We start from the raw sequence: 20,784 nt of genomic DNA on the forward strand, positions 1-20,784 counted from the left end.
CTTGCTAGATTTCCCACCTCTGTGAACTCTGTCATTATGAAGACTTACTAATTGGTCATATCTTCTTGAATCAGCCATATATACCATCTCTTATTACGCCAATAGTATATATTTTTTATGCTTGGGGCTCATTACAATGTGCTGCTTTTCCTCACACCATCCCTCTTCATTATTATGCCTTGTATGCACACTGTAATTCGCTAATATTAATATTCCACTCCAGAATTCTAAACTGATAGAGTAAAATCATCATTATTGGGACACTTTGCCAATCAGAACAAGCAGATGTCCCTATGAAGAGAAGAGTTTATTTAAAAAAAAATCTATAGTGGCTAAAGAGGAAATTAAAACAAATGAAAACAAATAAAAACTACACTGTGTTGAATGGAAATAACTGCACTCTAGGCCAATTTCATTGCAGGCACAACTTCATTGACTTCAGTGGAATTGTATCTGATAACAGCAGGGATGAGTTTCAACTATTGTCTTTATTTCTTCATTTAATCTTTATTTTAAAAGATCAGAATTAAGAGAGAAGAACACAGAAATTATAATCTATTTAACATCTGGTTAAATTCTACTGAAATGGTTGCCATTATTTAATCTCCTTTGCATGGCTTGGAGTTTTTTTGTTGGTTTGGGGGGGGGATGTGTATTTGGGTTTTGGTTGGTTTTGTGGGGTTTTTTGGTGGTTAAAACTATCCCAGCTCAGCGTTCATGAGTGTCAGATTAAATTGGTTCTCAAAAAACAAGCATCTGAAAAATGCAATGCAGATATCCAAAAGCATCCATACCATTCCATTTTTACTTTACCAGATCATTGCATTCATATCTTCTTTAGACTTCCTAGACTATACTGTGCTTTTTTCTTTTATAAATTAATCTCCTCTTGAAGTTCTAGATGTTCACATTAATAAAGGTTCCAAAATGGGTGAAGATGGATAAAGGTTTGCTTCCTTAGACCACTGTGGTACCAGAGAATTAGCATGAAGTGTAATGCTACATTTAATCACATCTGATATGTCTGTTGCCAACTGAGCAACTGTAGTGCTTCTTTCCCTGTGCTAGGTCATTCATCTGCCCTCAAGGTAACCCAGTTCAAAAAGCCACACCCAGCCAAAACTAATCCTACAAAAAGAGAGAATAGTTTTCTATTGGTAGCAGCTAGCCATAAGATTAATTTCTCCCTAACATCAGACTATATCTGTTAAGTGTGTTGTGTGATGTTTCCATCTGCAGCTGCACCCTCCCATCTCTTCAGGTAGCCACCCAAGAAATCGTGATGATGGAAAAGACGAGGCAAGAGACATTTTCAGTAGCGTAGTCAGCTTAAACCAAACCTTCCTCTGAAAATCCAGTGAAATGCTGTTTCTGAGGTTCTAAAACTAGAGGTCACGATTCAAAAAGGGATTTAAAATTTAGAAAGTGGAGAAGTGATGGTTTCACTCTCAATATACACAAGTCTATTGGGACACTGAAAGAAGTGTGTCATGGTTTAACCCCAGCCAGCAACTAAGCACCACGCAGCCACTCACTCACTTCCCCCCCACACCCAGTGGGATGGGGGAGAGAATCGGAAAAAAGGTAAAACTCATGGGTTGAGATAAAGACAGTTTAATAGGAAGAAAAAGAAGAAAATAATAATAATTATGATAATAATAATAAAAGAATTAGAATATACAAGTGATGCACAATGCAATTGCTTATCACTTGCCAACCAATGTCCAGCCACTTCCTGAAGAGCAGCCCCTGGCCAGCTTTCCCCCCAGTTTATATACTGGGCATGACGTCACATGGTATGGAATACCCCCTTGGCCACTTTGGGTCAGCTGTCCTGGCTGTGTCCCCTCCCAACTTCTTGTGCCCCTCCAGCCTTCTCACTGGCTGGGCATGAGAAGCTGAAAAATCCTTGACTTTAGACTAAACATTACTTAGCAACAACTGAAAACATCAGTGTGTTATCAACATTCTTCTCATATTAAATCCAAAACACAGCACTATACCAGCTACTAGGAAGAAAATTAACTCTATCCCAGCCAAAACCAGAACAAGGTGTCGTAAAGTGAAAACACATTTGCAGACACTTTTTAAGATGTTGTATATCTAAATCAAGAAGTTCTAACTTATCATTTTGGTGGTTTGAGTTCAAAATTAAATTTAATATGTCAGATAGTTCATTAAATATCATGCTCTACATCAAGATTTTATCCAGAACAAAATATTTATTGGCCAGGTATGTCAAAAATAGATACACTAGTTGTAGTTTTTTTCTAGTTATTGGTTGATGAGAGCCATTCTCTTTCCATTTATTATGTATTCTACAGTTAATGCAGTTTTACTCCTTTTGTACAGTAGTTGCAGCTCAAAATTCCCTGAGGAATACCTGTCAAAAATACCACTTACTTTTTACACAGCTGAACATTTGCATGAGTGAAGAGAAACCATGGTGGGCTGCCTTTAAAGTCAGCTTAATGTGGACTGGGGGAGGGAGCGGAAGGTGCATAGGTTTTTTTTAATGCTTACATTGTATAATTAGTTATGATATATTCTGTTTCACACTGCACTAACCGTAAAATAGAAATTTCAGATGACCAAAATGGTATTTTCTGTAACTTTTTTTATTCACTATGGTAGTACATTCCCCCCCCCGCCCCACCATTTCCAAAGTTGCCTTTCCTTGCTGTTAATTTACATCAGTATCTAGCCTAGGAGGTCAGACCTCATGCCACACCCAAAAGAGTTCCTGCCAGACTTCAGCAGATGTACGTTCACCTACATGCCGTAAAATATTTCATTTGCATTAAATTAAATATCCTAATGGAAGAAGACAGAACCCCTTAAGGACACTGAAATACTGCAGAAACTTTTTACGTTTTAGGTCAGCATATCCACAGGCTCCCATTCAAGCACATCAATAGATCACTGCAATATAAATTTAAAGGCATGTATCCGAGCACACCAGGCTGCGGAAGTAACTTATCAATGCTACGGACACTCATATTTTATTATTTTTCTTCTTATCATTAACAGTATTTAACATGTTAATGGTAAGCATTATTTTCTGTGTTAGTTAGGGTAGTACTGGAATTTATTTTTCCCTTCTTTCCCCTTTTCCCCAGATCAGCATCAGGGGCTCACAGTGGGATTCATTTCACTGAATTTGTACCTTGGCCATAAATTCCTTTTGTAAACACAAGCTAAAACAGATCTCCACATTACAATTCATCTGATCTATTGAAGCTGAGGAATTTTAATCATTTTAGAAGGAGGTGTTTCACCCTCTGGGGGTGCTAGGCCACATTTGGGCCTTTAGATGCCTAAAGTAAGGGAAGTGATTCTCACCACCCTTTGCTTGCACAGCACACTTCCAGATTAAGTTAAAATGGAGATATTTCAATAGCTTGACTGAATCTGAGGTATGATCACAAACCCGTCATACAAATCATCCATAAACCCCAAACCTACAAAAGGAATGCAAAACCTAATGTCTCTTTAAATGCCTGTCCCTAGCAAAGTCACCTTCAGCCCAGAGTACCTTTTTAGACTGGCACTTCTACAGACTAAAAGCATAAATAAATTACAAGTATTCAGGTATGGAAAGTTTTGACTGTTAGATTTAAGTAGAATTTTGAGTGAAGGGAGAAGCATTGATCAGTAAAGTTTAGAGACCCAACTCACATATTTAAAGCTTGGTTTATGTTTCCCAGGGTAGTCCAAGAGGGTACAAAGCAGCATGTTCATCTGCTGCTCAAATCAAGGTGAAGTCGTGCAGCACACTCTTTGCAACACAGCAATGCACCTGTTCTGAGGAAGGGGGGGCAGCTGCTTACCCCATATATTGTCATGGATTTGTAATCCTAGCAGCCTTTAGTACGATTAGAGGTTGCTAAATTCAAAACCAGCTTTTCTCACAGTACTTACTATAGCACACAGCCAATACATTAGATTTTTTTTTAACAGGAATATTGTTAATATAGCTGTATGTATTGTCCATGGGCATGTCAATAAAGTTACAGGTTTCCAGCAGGATCAGAGTACCTATGAGAATGCAGTAAGTATAAAACAAAGTCATAACGAGGAGTGACAGTGAATGTCATTAAACAACCTGTGTTTAGTTGCAGTATTGTCTATGCATATATATAGGTGTACACTGTTGATCTCTAGAGGCTTTTTCACAAAGCAGGTTCACTATCTCAAGCAGCTACAGAAACTGTAGCAAAGAAAGTCATAGCATTTTTTATTTTTGGAGGTGGGTGGTGAGAGTTTTGGCCTTAGCTCCCCTGAAATGTGAGAGGAATATGTAATACCTGCCTCTTTTGCAAATAGTAAGAACTTTTACAAGACATGAATATCAATATCACATAAAGAGATCCATATTATCTGAAGGTAAATGACATCTTTGCTGTGTACTCTAATGCAGACAACAAGCAGGGAATGTTAATAAGAGAATATGAATATTACCAATCACTCAAGGGAGGGCAGCAGTTCTGAAATAGATGTGAAATAGTGTGCACATGCTAATGCCTGTCCATACTGTTGGAAGAACACTGTGTTGCTTATACTTAACACATAATTTTCAATCAAAAAACCTACCAAGGATATACACAATGTGATGTAAATGCAATAGTAGTACAATGACAAATTTTACTCATAAAATCAATGACAACCTGCTTTGCGAGTCCTGTACCTGGCATCCAGCAGTACAAAGATACAAAGCTTCATTTCCCAGTTAGTTAGAGAAATCCACCTTCCCTATTTTAATTTCAAACTTAGGCATTAGCAAATACGACCTAGGACCAAAGATAGAGAGCTTGACCACTTCTGCAAACATTTGCTTTAACCGCAATCACAATCACAAAACTCCAGGTGATCGATTCACATTTTCCACACAAACATTGTGTTTTGCCCCTTGTACTCTGCAATTCTGAAGAAATGTTACTTTCCTCTTTTCATGGACATGTGCCAAAAGAGGGATTGGGAGAGGTAGGTAAAGGCAAGAGACTGTAATAGAACTGCCCTAACAGCACATGCAGTCTGCTCTAGTCATCCTTATCCGCTCTTACGCAGAGGAGTGAGGTTAACCTTTTTATCAAGTCCAGTGGCCTAGAATTGAGAAATAGCACAGGGCCGTAGACAATGCAGGTTGTAGTGGTTTTCCAGAACTGCCCATTAGAGAACATGCTGACATTTTATGGAGATTATTAGAAATGCATGAATTGTGAACAGTAAATGTCAACTGAGTCATTAAGGAAGAGCTCCTACATTGTCTTAGGAGAGGTAAGTAAGGAAGTCTTTGCTTTTATTGTTCCTTGATCTCAAGATTGGTGGTCTTCTAAACAGGCATGTCAGCTACAGATTATCCATTTATTTAACTGGGAAAAAACCAAAACAAAACACCAAAATCCAACCAACTTTCAAAGATGCTCATCCAACTTTATGAGAAGTTCTTCTAATATGTAGAAACATAATCTGCAAATTCTAGTTCATCTACCAAGGTCACAGATTGTGAATTTTAAGCAGACCATATATCAACCCAAAATCATTCTAGGAAAATGACATCTTCATTCAGTTTGGGAATTGCTCCCAAAGTAATTGCTGACTTTAAGATCCCTGTGAAAAATGATATGCAGATTTTTAGGAGAAAACACATCCATTTTAACTTTCCTGGGGAACTGTTAGAAGTACTTTCATGATTAAACTGAACTTGTACTCATGTTTTTTTAACTATGAACAGACTAAAAAAATGTTGATAAGTAAATAGTAAGGTACATAAAAACAGATTTTTTTTTTAAATTTAGTTTACTATAGCTGTATCTCACATAGAACAACAGTATTTAAAATATCATTAGAGTCAAATACGAAGGGCCACCAAGGATACTGTACACTAACCTAACCTTAACTCTGCCATTTAGGCAAATTATTTGTGTTATTAAGTTATAGATTTTAAATTTTACTTGTGACCTAATGCCATTCTCAAAAGTCACGTCGTTAGGAATCATAAGATTAATAAGAAACTAATGATGTATGTATTTAACTCATTTACGAAGCTATATTGCTCAGGGGTTTTAACTATGTCATTGTCAGCCAACAAAGTACTGTAAGTTCAAGTTGAACTTCAGTTTAAACTAGATCTTGAAGTTATTTATACACATCTGCTAATGCTTTTTTATTGGCCATAACTTTCTTCCCTGAGAAACTGATTGAGAATACAAATTTATCTGGGACGCATTCTTCCCCAAGCCAAGGAAGAACCAATAAACTTGTGAGCTAAACTTGATTTAACGGCAGAACTTGTTATTGCCCAAGAGGTGGTACGAGTTCAGTTAAAATCTACATTGAAGGAAACATGTCACAGAAGGTACCAAAACCTCACAAACATAAAATGTTTACTCACATGAGCAGGCGTGTTTCAAATTTGCAGAAGAAGAAAGGTAGGAAGCAGCAGTGGGAGAACACTCTGGCCACATAAATGCTAAGCCTACAACTGTGTCACGCATGGAAAAGGGAGTTACGTAGGAAAGTACAGAACTGTACATTGAAGGTATGTTGAAGAAAACAGCCATTCGATAGTTAGAAGAGGACCAACTTCAGCTGTAGCAGACAAAAAAAAAAAAACCAAAACCAACTTAAAAAAGCATCAGTATTGCCATTAGAGCACAAAACAGACAGAAGCCCATCAAAAGGTTTCAATCAAATTCTGCTTTAAACATCACTGTAGTGCCTGCAGAAGCCTAGGTGCATGCAGAATGCACGGCTCCAGTCCTCGCTTCTTAGCAAAGCACCAAACTGATTTTGCCATTGCATGCAGTTTACCTCTCTTTTTGTAAGATATGTAGGAAGTTACTGAGTAAGCCTGAAGTCCGAAAGCAAAGATGACTCATGAGTAGGATTTGCTTTAAATATGAAGAAGATATGTCCTGAGCAAATAAGAAAGGAACAATTTGATGTTATGTGTTGTGATCCTAAAGGTGCACATGGAGGCATAGGTAATGAAGAGCACAGCTGTTCTATTAGATGAGTTATACTCAGATGTTGCTTCATCAGTTGGATTACAAGTTTAGACTGTACACCACCATCAGACTGAGGTTTTGTGTGTTTTGTAGGTTAGTGTAACTGTAAACAAAGGAATTTACAGGTCAATTAGCTTCAAAGGAAAGAATTTACAAAACCTGTGTAAGCCATATTTTTCTGGATTATTGCTCTTCCCTTCCAAACACACAGCCTAGGGAAATGATATGCAAAACATCTACAGTTAATGAATCATAGAAGCATAGAATCATAGAATGGTTTGGGTTGGAAGGGATCTTAAAGATCATGTAGGTCCAACCCCCCTGCCATGGACAGGGACACCTTCCACTAGACCGGGTTGCTCAAAGCCCCATCTAACCTGGCCTTGAACACTGCCAGGGAGGGAGCATTCACAACTTCTCTGGGCAACTTGTTTCAGTGTCTCACCACCCTCACAGTAAAGAATTTCTTCCTAATATCTAACCTAAATCTACCTTCTTTCAGTTTAAAACTGTTACCCCTCATTCTATTACTACACTCCCTGTTAAAGAGTCCCTCCCCACCTTTTCTGTAGGCCCCCTTTAAGTACTGGAAGGCTGCTATAAGGTCTCCCCAGAGCCTTCTCTTCTCCAGGCTGAACAACCCCAACTCTCTCAGCTTGTCTTCATAGGAGAGGTGCTCCAGCCTGCTGATCATCTTCATGGCACTCCTCTGGACTTGCTCCCACAGGTCCATGTCCTTCCTATATTGGAGTCCACAGAACAGAGCAGAGTAAAGGAGCAGAATCACCTCCCTCAACCTGCTGGTTATGCTTTTTTTGATGCAACCCAGGATACGGTTGGCTTTCTGGGCTGCAAGTGCATATTGCCAGGTCATGCTGACCTTCTTGTCAACCAACACCCCCAAGTCCTTCTCTGCAGGCCTGCTCTCAATCCACTCATCACCCAGCCTGTATTTGTGCTTGGGATTGCCCTGACCCATGTGCAGGAACTAGTACTTGGCTTTGTTGAATTTCATGAGGTTCACATGGGCCCACCTCTCAAGCCCCCTCTGGATGACATCCCTTCCCTCCAGTGTGTCGACTGCACCACACAGCTTGGTGTTGTCGGTAAACTTGCTGAGGGTGCACTCAATCCCACTGTCCATGTTGCCAACAAAGATGTTAAACAGTGCTGGTCCCAATACCGACCCCTGAGGAGTGCCACTCATCACGGGTCTCGACTTGGACATCAAGCTGTTGACCGCAAGCCTTTGAGTGTGACCATCCAGCCAATTCCTTATCCACCAAGTGGTCCATCTGTCAAATCCATGTGTCGTGGTTTAACCCCAGCCAGCAACTAAACACCACGCAGCCGCTCACTCACCCCCCCCCACCCAGTGGGATGGGGGAGAAAATCGGGAAAAGAAGCAAAACCCGTGGGTTGAGATAAGAATGGTTTAATAGAACAGAAAAGAAGAAACTAATAATGATAACACTAATAAAATGACAACAGTAATAATAAAAGGATTGGAATGTACAAATGATGCGCAGTGCAATTGCTCACCACCCGCCGACCGACACCCAGCCAGTCCCCCGAGCGGCGATTCCCCCACCCCCACTTCCCCGTTCCTATACTAGATGGGACATCACATGGTATGGAATACACCGTTGGCCAGTTTGGGTCAGGTGCCCTGGCTGTGTCCTGTGCCAACTTCTTGTGCCCCTCCAGCTTTCTCGCTGGCTGGGCATGAGAAGCTGAAAAATCCTTGACATTAGTCTAAACACTACTGAGCAACAACTGAAGACATCAGTGTTATCAACATTCTTCGCATACTGAACTCAAAACATAGCACTGTACCAGCTACTAGGAAGACAGTTAACTCTATCCCAGCTGAAACCAGGACACCATGTCTCTCCAATTTAGAGACAAGGATGTCATGCGGGACAGTGCCAAGTGCTTTGCACAAGTCCAGGTAGATGACGTCAGTTGCTCTTCCTTTATCCACCAATGCTGTAACCCAGTTGTAGAAGGCCACCAAATTTGCCAGGCACTATCTGCCCTTAGTGAAGCCATGTTGGCTGTCACCAATCACCTCCTTAGTTTCCATGTATCGTGGCATAGTTTCCAGGAGGATCTGCTCCATGTTCTTGCCAGGCACAGAGGTGAGACTGACTGGCCTGTAGTTCCTCATGTCTTCCTGTTTTCCCCTTTTAAAAATGGGGGTTATGTTTCCCCTTTTCCAGTCAGCGGGAACTTCCCTGGACTGCCATGACTTCTCAAACATGATGGATAGTGCCTTAGCCACTTCGTCCGCTGGTTCCCTCAGGACCTGCAGACACATCTCATCAGGTCCCATGGACTTGTGCACCTTCAGGTTCCTTCAGGTTCCAAGGTCTTGAACCTGATCTTCTACAGTGGGTGGTTCTTCATTCTCCCAGTTCCTGCCTTTGCCCTCCGCATCTTGGGTGGTGTGGCCGGAGCACTTGCCAGTGAAGACTGAGGCACAAAAGTTGTTGACTACCTCAGCCTTCTCCATGTCCCAGATAACCAGGCCTCCCGTTTCCTTCTGGAGAGGACACACATTTTCCCTAGTCTTCCTTTTTTTCACCAATGTACCGATAGCTTTACTTGTTGCCCTTGACACCCCTGGACAGATATAATTCTAACAGGACTTTAGCTTTCCAAACCTGATCCCTGGCTGCTTGGACAATTTCTCCCAGGCTACCTGTTCTTGCTTCCACCCTCTGTAGGCTTCTTTTTTGTGTTTGAGTTTGTCCAGGAGCTCCTTGTTCATCCATGCAGGCCTCCTGGTGTTTTTTGCCTGACTTCCTCTTTGTTGGGATGCATCACTCCTGAGCTTGGAGGAGGTGAGAACCTTGAATATTAACCAGATTTCTTGGGCCCCTCTTCCCTCCAGGGCTGTATCCCACGGTAATCTACCAAGCAGATCCCTGAAGAGGCCAAAGTCTGCTCTCCTGAAGTCCAGGGTACAGAGCTTGCTCTGCCCCCTCCTCGCTGCCCTAAGGATCTTGAACTCCACCATTTCATAGTCACTGCAGCCAAGGCTGCCCTTGAGCTTCACATTCCCCACCAGCCCCTCCTTGTTGGTGAGAACAAGGTCCATCATAGCACCTCTCCTCGTTGGCTCCTCTATCACTTGGAGAAGGAATTTGTGCTTTGGAACATTCCAGGAACCTCTGGGGTTGTTTATGCCCTGCCATGTTGTCCCTCCAATAAATATCAGGGTGGTTGAAGTCCCCCATGAGGACCAGGGCTTGTGAACATGAGGCTGCTCCTATCTGCCTATAGAGGACCTACCTGCTTGGTCTTCCTGGTCGGGTGGCCTGTAGCAGACCCCCATATAATGTCACCTGTCCCTGCCCTCCCTTTAGTCCTGACCCATAAGCTCTCGGTTGGCTCCTCATCCATCCCCAGGCAGAGCTCCATGCACTCCAGCAGGTCACTGACATACAGGGTGACACCCCCTCCTCATCTTCCCTACCTGTCCTTCTAAAGAGCCTGTATCCTTCCATTCCAACACTCCAGTCATAGGAGCCAACCCACCACGTCTCTGTGATGCCAATAAGATCACAGCCCTGCAGGCATGCGCATGTCTTTAACTCCTCTTGTTTATTCCCCATGCTATGTGCGTTTGCATAGAGGCATTTAAGTTGGGCTCCATGAAGCTGACTTTCTGGCTGGTGGGGCTGGAATTCCTTTGTGCTGCTCTTCAGGTGCTCTCCTGCTGACCTGTGATCCCTCTCCAGGCTCTGGGCATCTATTGCTGGCACCAACATCAAACTGGTAGGAGTGGGATGGATTGAGGTTCCCCTCCCCTGGAAACTTTAGTGAACTTTAATGAACCAATATCAACCAGTAACAGCAATGACAGAAATCAAAATCAGTAATGCCAGAAATTTCCAAAGTCACACTTTCTCCCACAGTTTTAACTTAACAACTTTATCCATCTGTGGAGTTCCTATTTTAGCTTCTGTGTTCACTATTCACTTTCTTAATGTCTTATTGTTTATTAATAAATTCTAACAGATACAGTGCAGCCAGTTTTTAGTACACTTGAAATGCTAGCAGAAGTTCAGCTTCTAGACATTCTCATTGCAGACTCTTCAATAGTCATAATCTTTTGAAGTTTGAGTTCATTTAACTAGAATTTATGCATAGAGTTTGGGAGGAAGGGAGGTTATATTATGAGAAAGCTATACCTGTATTGCTTTCACCTATATATAAATGCTGTAACTCTGTACAGACTTTCCCTGAAAGATGAAAGTCTACAGGGAAGTTTAGACTGAAATACTCCTTTTGAAAGGAGAAGGAAGCAAAATAGGGGAGGATGTAAGAATGTATGTAGGGAATAGCTGGAATGAACTTCCTGTCCTGCTAAGTACGTCAGTGATGCAGGCGGTGAGATGTACCAACCATGTTTACACCTTTGCTGCAGAAATTGCCAAGCAGGGCAGATCCAGGTGACTTTTCTACCCACTGTACAGTGAGGTGGATCTAGATAATCTGATCTTAGTTCTTCTCCCATAGACAAAGTTTTCCCTATACAAAAAGCAAGAAAGTTAAAAGAAATAAAAGGAGAAAACACAAGATCCGGGAAGAACAGAGGGAACGGAGCGCCCAGTTCAGAAGAGTGAGTGGGCCACTAAATACTCCAACACAGAAATATTAGGGTATAATTTCCAACAGTTTTTTGCAGTACCTTATGGTCACGCATGCCACATCCTTCTTTAGTGTAATGAACTATATTACGCACCTTCAGGTCATCTCTGTCTCTGGACTGGTTACCATCCCAAAGATTGAGAGAGGATTGCTCCAGAAATAGATTAATATCACACAACCATTCCACCTACAAAAGCAATTTAAACTACTTCAGGTGCAGCCAAGTAGAGCTCACACATCCCCAGGCCATCAGGTGGTCAATCAGCATGCATTTAACTTCAGCAGAGACAGGCTTTCTCCACTTGGCCAGGCCACCATACGCAGCATGCCAGCCCTGACAGAGGCTGCTTTAATTTCCCAGTCATGAGTTTTACCTACTGGCTGATTTGGCCAGGACTGAAAGAAAACGTTGACTGTTTGCAAAGGCAATCAAACCAGCTGTGAACAGCTCTGCTGTAATAATCCTCTTTATAAGTAGAAAAAGAACCTCTAAAAGTAATAAGACAACCAGTAGCGTTTGAAAACCTCTATAAATAATGCATACAAATAATATCCCATAAATGTAAATTACACTGCTTCTTGGGGTGAAACTGGAGTTGATTTTACTCATTACTCATCAACTGCTAACTCCAATGTTTATGAGCAATTTTGAATGTGAATATGTAAAGTATACAGCATTTATTATATTATGCATTGAATGACATTTACAGACATCTGCTTCTGATTTTTGATTCACGAAGGTGGATTCTGTCAATGTGAGTTTAGTTTAATACCTGCAAGATTAAAATTCAGTGCAATTCAGTGTTTTTGCCATTTTATTTTTCTGTATTTCTGCCAGCCCAGAAGTCTGGCTTCTATAACAAAATCTGAGTGGAGGAGGAGTGTACAAAAATGCCATAGTGAGTTTTAGAGAAAATATAGACAGGGCTAAATATTAAGGCAAAACTCACAGGAAAGGGACAAATACTATGTATGAAAGTATGAATTAAGTCTCTCCAGAGTTTCCATCACGCATCTATTTTTATCATGAATGCTGCCAGTGATCCAACAATCATTTTGAAGAATGCTCTGAGATGGTTTAAGCCCTTCCTGTCCAACCACTTCTAGGCAGTAATGATACAAAATTGCTTCAATTCTTTTAAGTGCCATTGCCTCTAATCTCTCCCTCACCATATTGTCTATGTTTAGCTGCTGAGGAAGAACTAAGAATCAGGGATTCTAGGTTTGATACTGAACAGCTTATCTGAATTTTGTGTTTACTTGTAACGTTGTAAACAATACTTTACAGTTTTTACCAGCATATCTCAGTTATTGAGGTTTAGGTAAAAGCAGATGCCTAAAACTGAGCCATGGCTCTACTAAGTGCATATGAAGCATGAGATATGCTTCATTAATAGCTGCCAATTTCTAAAGAAGAAATCATAAAGTGAAATAGATTCTCTTAATTTTAATTAATTTTAATTTATTAAATTTATTAAACCTCTACTGTATTGTATGATCTGTTATATAAGTGCAAGTATATTGATCAAATCACAGTCTCATCATGAACTTTCACTCTTAAAATACATCACTCAGCTGCCACAAAAATATGCACTATTACACATGCAATGCAAGCCATGCACTGTTGAATTGATTTGTTACAATAAAGGCCCTCAAGCCTGAAGCCTAAAAAAAAATTCAACATCAAAAGGTATGACAGAATGAAAAGCCAGCTGGTATCAGTCATTATATCTGATTTTTGCCATGAATACATCTGTGAGAGACAGACCTTGTTTTGAGAACTCATCTGTACTTCTTGTTGTGTATAAATATTATTGGTGTTGGCTCATAAAACAAATGCTAATTAAAACAGCTGAATTAAAAAAAAATTAAGGGTAAACTATTCTGCTTAGTCTGCATGGATAGTTTTGTGACTAAGGCACTTCATGAGACAGCTCTTTAAAATACGTACTTAAAGTCACAAACAGTCAATGAAGAGGGGGAACTTTGAAACTCATTAGAAGAATATGTCTGCCTGCATCAGGGCTGGGACATCTCACCTACCTTTAGCTATTCAATAGTGAGGAGACTTGCCTGTGCCAATGAGTGCCAAGGGTTCATCTGCAGTCAATGGAGAGAAATGGGCAGCTTGTCCCCCATAGATTGAATACCATCTATCTCTGATTAATTGCTCCCTGAAAGAATCTGTTTCTCTCCAATGTCTATAACACAGCCCAGATTATTGGCTTAGATTAGACCCCTAACGTTAAATAGTTACAAACTCTTGAGATGGGTTACATCCTAGGTGCCAAAACTTGGTCAGATAGGACCTCTTTTGGGAGTCACCTACCTCTCTCCATTTATTATGCCGGGAATTAGATCTATTGTATTAGGGCAACTATTTCATTTGGCACCTAACAAAGTTTCTCAGGTAAGGAAGCTAAATCTCAATATTTTTTAGAGCTGCCAAGCCACATTCAAATGCATGCTGGTTGTGCTACATTTCTTATGCTTTGGTGAGCATAGCTCCATTTCAATTTCATTGATAATTCCAGCAAGACTCCTCCCCTTTGAAGCTGTTGAAAAACAGACAAATCCACTGGTATTTTTCTCTTAGTGTTTTCTCTTCAAACTTGTTTGCTGTAGTTTTAGATTACAAAAAAAATAATTTTAAAATATATCCCAGCACATCAATGGCAGACTATCTGATTTAACAACTTTAAAAGTATATTATTAAAACTATATCATCCAGGACTGTGTGCCTCACAAAATCTCCTCGACAGAATGTGTACACTCATTTCCAGCACAGGATATAACTTATCATATAAGCAGCATACTATCTCCTTTGGAGCCCTATATTAAGTCAAGCATGTTTACTTCTCTCTGTCCCTTCCTCTTGCTTGTTTCCAGCGTTCAGTATTCGTTTTTCCATTTACACAGTGAAGGATGCACATCCATTTGGTGCTTCAATTTACTGCTGTACGTGGCAAGAGTGCAATTCATCTGATTAAATGTAGACATCTACACTGTAACTAATCACTTCAAGTTCTTTTTCTGGTCAAGAAAAAAGAATAGGTATGGTTAGTGCATGACTGTTCTCAAAATGCCTATTTTTCTCCATTGACTTCAATGAGAATTCAGGGTGACTAGCTCAAAGACTAGTCTGTAGATCAGTGTATTTGCTGAAGTGGACCTCACACACAAAGTCTTTTGAGAGGAAAGAAGTGTTTTCCCTGTCTCTGGTGGTGTGGGTTAACCCCGGCCAGCAGCTCAGCCACACACAGCCACCTGGTCACCTTTAGTATGCTAAACTCTTCTAGTCACTCCACTACCAGCCATGCTAATTGGGGGTGATTTCTTTTCTCTTAGTACATAATAAACAAATGGGCTGCTAGCCTAAAAAGACTGCAAATGTGCTACTCTATACCTTTCAAGAAAAAAAACCAGCAAATTTGTATTCTCTTGCAACCCTTGCACTCTTTTATTTTTTCTTGCATTTCCCTTTTTTAGAGAGGATAAAGAGGAAGAAAAATACATAAAGGACATGGAGAGAAAACAAAGAGGAAAAAAACCCACTTCTAGAAAATACCAAAATGATGTGCTGATCTTTTCCCATGAACTACTGCCATATTTTGTCCAGTTCAGTTTTAGTATCAGCTTTTCTTGCTTTCCCTTACCTTCACTTAAAAGCAGCTCCCCAAATGATTGCTTAATGATTGATGTACTTAACAAATTAAAAAGCATGAGGGTGAAGTTAGGCAGATGAACAGACTGAATGTTATACCATTTTCATCAGGAACTACACTAAAAAACTTAAAACCTCATGTGAATGTCCTTCTAGTTTCCGGTTTGAATCTCACTTTGTGGCTAAAAGTTAATGTCCTTATACTGAGTACACTGCATTCTGAATTAGATGAGGATTGGTGAACTATTCGACTTAACTGTGAATGAATCCAAAATAATAATGAATTCTTTTCAGCAATGTTTATACCTTTTTTGTCCCAAATAAAAAATCAACCATGTCTATATAGTAATTTATGCAATAATTCATATGTCCATTACTCAAAGAATTTTAAAATTATATTTATTCAAAAGGTATATATCATGGTGAGTTACAGTTCAGTATTTAATTTTCCCTCTGAAACAATATTTTGGAAAGCAGAATAAGATTTTTTTTAATCTATCTATCAAATTATATTTGCCTGTTATACTGACATATATCAATTTCAGGCACCAAAGAGGTGCTAAGGACTGCTTATTGATTTTCTACAGCTTGATGTGAAAGAAACCTATAGATCATCTAACCTCTGTCATCTGGTTATTCTTCTGTTGATGCCTAAATGTGTTGTTCGTAGATTCTCAAATACAATCCACTCAGAAGGACTCAAGCATAGACTTTTTATTGCTTCACCTGCAAATGCATTACACAGTCACAGAGATACTATCATTCCTGCATACTTCATGTTAGTCTAAAATCTCAAGTAGTCCACTTTAGTCCAGCTTCAATGTCAGACCATTTATGGCTTTACTGTGGTTATTACTCTTCTGCTGTATCATACTTTTACTCTCTTGAAATTTTTGGTCAAGTGTATTCATCCTCTGAATGCTATAGAGAAGTTCAGAACTAAAGGTGCAAACACTGCCAAGTTTTTAAAAACGTTTTAGTATCGTATGTATAAAAATACATTACATATGCATACTTTCTTTTTTTAAGCCTTTTACTTAAATAATTCAGTGACTGTCTTTTTGAGTCTACATATTGAGCCATTAGCATTAAGCATATGCATCATGCCTCAGCATGCATTAAATAAGATTCGTTATGAATGAAGAAGGCAGTAGACTTTACATTTAAAGCATCAGTACCAGCTGACTTCATTAAATTCCTTCAGCAATAAGAAATCAATGACATCCCAACTTACTTTTATCTAAAAAGCAAACCAAAACTACACCAACTTATTTTTCAGTAGTGAAAATTTGCATTTCCACATGCTATTCTTACTTTTCTAAGACTTATACATTGTGGCACCCCAATTGGACTCATTATCGTCTCAAAGTGTTCATGGAAGAACATGATTCCACTAATTACCCACCTGCATAACTTTAAGCCCATGTGCAATCAGGGTAAAACATAAAGCAATATGCAACCCAAAGTGTTCAATTATGTGTGCAAGTGTTTGTGACAGCAGGATCTTCAAATAATAATATATTTTTTTAATAATAAAATTCAATGTCCAGCTTTGTACTGTATAGGTATCACTCATAAAGGTAGACCTGAAACCACACCAAGCATTTTGTGAGCTGAGAAATAATCAACATATCTGGCAAGGATGTGGAAAGGTAGATCAGCATTTATGTAAATGCTATATGTTTCCCCACAGAAGTATTAATATTTGCAAAATGTTACCTAGCTTGCGACAAGTGATCAGTTCCTTTTCATTATTGTGAAGCACTGTAGCATGCCTGCTGAGCTCAGGAAAGGTGATGAGCCAGAAATTAGGTAAAACCACAACTCCAAATCAGATCTGTTCTCTGGCAAATGTGGGCAGACAGGAGGAGAATAATTTGCCAAAGGGCCTCTAGATATCCATAGAGTCAGGTGCAGGCTAGTTGTGCCCATTCTGCAAGTTCATGGGGCACATTGCAGATCTGGCTGCTAAATTTGTTATCCAAAGGTTGCACCTGAGTCTTGCTGAGACAAGATGTGTGCTCTAGATGTGGAAACACAGTGTTTCCTGGACAGGAGTGGCTTGGCTGTTGCAGACAGAGAGGCACTCCTTGCCTGCCATCTCACCACAGACACACTTCTTGGGGAAAGGGCATGGGGTCCAGGTCTCAGCAGTTCCTCCACATGATTTCAGATCACTTCTGAACACCTCACCCCATATCTCTGAAGGTCAGAAGCCACGCAGACCTGATGATAGTAATTTCATTCTTGCCTGGGGAACAATCCCACAACTCTTGGGTCATTGTTTGATTTTTTGTGGGTTCACCAGACAGGGAAGGGGCAATGCTGCCTTTCTTGTTCAGTGTCATTTTGTCTGTATTTTAGTGACATGAGGGACAAAACAAGGGGAATAACTAATTCGTTACTTCATAATATAGCAATGTTTGGCTATACTGACCTCATGCAAACATGTTGGATAATATTGGATCTTTTTAAATTAAGCCAGGTTTGGTTGTACTGAATTGTGCCCAACTGACGTGCATCTACACCAATGTGTGCAGTATGGGCAACAAACAGGAGGCATTGGAAGCCATTGTGCAGCAGGAAAACTATGATATAGCTGCCATCAAAGAAACATGGTGGGATGGCTCGTGCAACTGGAGTGCTGCAGTGGATGGGTATAAACTCTTCAGAAGGGATAGGCAAGGAAAGAGAGGTGGTGGGGTAGCCCTGTATGTTAGGGAGTGTTTTGACTGTCTAGAGCTTGATGATGGTGATGATAGGGTTGGGTGTTGATGGGGAAGAATCAGGGGGAAGGCCAACAAGGCAGATATCATGATAGGAGTCTGTTATAGACCACCCAATCAGGATGAAGAGGCAGACAAAATATTCTACAAGCAGCTGGGAGAAGTCTCACAATTGCTAGCTCTTGTTCTCATGGGGGACTTCAACTTACCAGATGTCTGCTGGAAATACAATACAGCAGAGAGGAAACAGTCCAGGAGGTTCCTGGAGTGTGTGGAAGATAACTTCCTGACACAGCTGGTGAGTGAGCCAACTAGGGAAGGCGTCCCACTGGCCCTGTTGTTTGTGAACAGAGAAGGACTTGTGGGTGATGTGATGGTTGGAGTCTGTCTTGGGCAGAGCAACCACAAAGTGATAGAGTTTTTGATTCTTGAAGAAGTAAGGAGGGGGGTCAGCAGAACGGCTACCTTGGACTTCTGGAGGGCAGACTTCAGCCTGTTTAGGAGCCTGGCTGACAGAGTCCCTTGGGAGGCAGTCCTGAAGGGCAGAGGAGTCCAGGGAGGCTGGACCTTCTTCAAGAAGGAAATCTTAAAGGTACAGGAGCAGGTCATCCCCATGTACCAAAAGATGAGCTGGCAGGAAAGAAGAGCGACCAGCTTGGCTGAACAGAGAGCTTTGGCTGGAACTCAGGAAAAAAAAGGAACGTTTATGGCTTTTGGAAGAAAGGGCAGGCAACTCAGGATGACTACAAGGAAGTCATGAGGTTATGTAGGGAGAAAATAAGAAGGGCCAGAGCCCAACTAGAACTTGCTGCAAAAGACAATAAAAAAATGTTTCTATAAATACCTTAGCAACAAAAGGAGGGCTAAGGAGAATCTCCATCCTTTACTGGATGTGGGGAGAAACATAGTGACATTAGGCTGAGGAAAAAGTTGAGGTACTTAATGCCTTTGCCTCAGTCTTTAATAGTAAGTCCAGTTGTTCTTGGGGTTCCCAGCCCCCTGAGCTGGAAGACAGGGAAGGGGAGCAGAATAAAGCACCTGTAATCCAAGGGGAAGTGGTTAGTGACCTGCTACACCACTTAGACACACACAAGTCTATGGGGCTGGATGGGCTCCACCCAAGGGTACCGAGGGAGCTGTGGAAGTGCTCACCAAGCCACTTTCAATCATTTATCAGCAGTCCTGGCTAACCGGGGACCTCCCATTTGACTGGAGGTTAGCAGATGTGATGCCCAGCTACAAGAAGGGCTGGAAGGAAGACCAGGGAACTACAGGCCTGTCAGTCTGACCTCGGTGCCAGGGAAGGTTATGGAGCAGATCATCTTGAGTGCCATCACACGGTACGTACAGGACAACCAGGTGATCAGGCTCAGTCAGCATGGGTTTATGAAAGGTGAGTCCTGCTTGACTAACCTGATCTCCTTCTATGACAAAGTGACCCACTTAGTGGATGAGGAAAAGGCTGTGGATATTGTCTACCTAGACTTTAGTAAAGCCTTTGACTCCATTTCCTACAGCATTCTCCTGGAGAAAGTAGCTGCTCATGGCTTGGATGGGTGTACTCTTCACTGGGTAAAAAACTGGCTGGATGGCTGCGCCCAAGGAATTGTGGTGAATGGAGTTAAGTCCAGTTGGCGGCTGGTCACAAGTGGTGTTCCCCTGGGCTCAGTACTGGGGCCAGTTCTGTTTAATGTCTTTATCAATGATGTGGATGAAGGGATAGAATACACCCTCAGTAAGTTTGCCGATCACACCAAGTTGGGTGGGAGTGTTAATCTGCCTGAGGGAAGGAAGGCTCTACAGAGGGATCTGGACAGGCTGGATCGATGGGCCAAGGCCCATTGTAGGAGGCTCAACAAGGCCAAGTGCCGGGTCCTGCACTTGGGTCACAACAACCCCATGCAGTGCTACAGGCTTGGGGAAGAGTGGCTGGAAAGGTGCCTGGTGGAAAAAGACCTGGTGGTGTTGGTTGACAGCCAGTTGGATATGAGCCGGCAGTGTGCCCAGGTGGCCAAGATGGCCAACAGCATCCTGGCTTGTATCAGAAATGGTGTGGCCAGCAGGACTAGGGCAGTGATCATCCCCCTGTACTCGGCACTGGCGAGGCCGCACCTTAAATACTGTGTTCAGTTTTGGGCACCTCACTACAAGAAAGACATTGAGGTGCTGGAGCATGTCCAGAGAAGGGCAGCCAAGTTGGTGAAGGGTCTAGAGCACAAGTCTTATGAGGAGCATCTGAGGGAACTGGGGTTGTTTAGCCTGGAGAAGAGGAGGATGAGGGGAGACCTTATTGCTCTCTACATCTACCTGAAAGGAGGTTGTAGTGAAGTGGGTGTCAATGTCTTCTCCTAAGTAACAAGTGATGACAAGAGCAAATGGCCTCAAGTGGCACCAGGGGAGGTTTAGATTGGATATTAGGAAAAATTTCTTCACCGAAAGGGTTATCAAGCATTGGAACAGGCTGCCCAGGGAAGTGGTTGAGTCACCATCCCTGGAGGTATTTAAAAGACTTGTAGATATGGTGCTTAGGGACATGGTTTAGTGGTGGACTTGGCAGTTTTAGGTTAAGGGTTGGACTTGATGATCTTAAAGGTCTTTTCCAACCTAAACAATTCTATGGCTCTATGATACTTGGTGAGGTGCTGGAGAGTACTGACTACTGGGCTTTAGAGCAGAGGTACAAAAACTGGGCTGTCAGTGATAAAGTAGACCATAATTATGCCAG

Source organism: Harpia harpyja, chromosome 15, assembly GCF_026419915.1.
Source record: "Harpia harpyja isolate bHarHar1 chromosome 15, bHarHar1 primary haplotype, whole genome shotgun sequence".
Lineage (NCBI taxonomy): Eukaryota > Metazoa > Chordata > Aves > Accipitriformes > Accipitridae > Harpia > Harpia harpyja.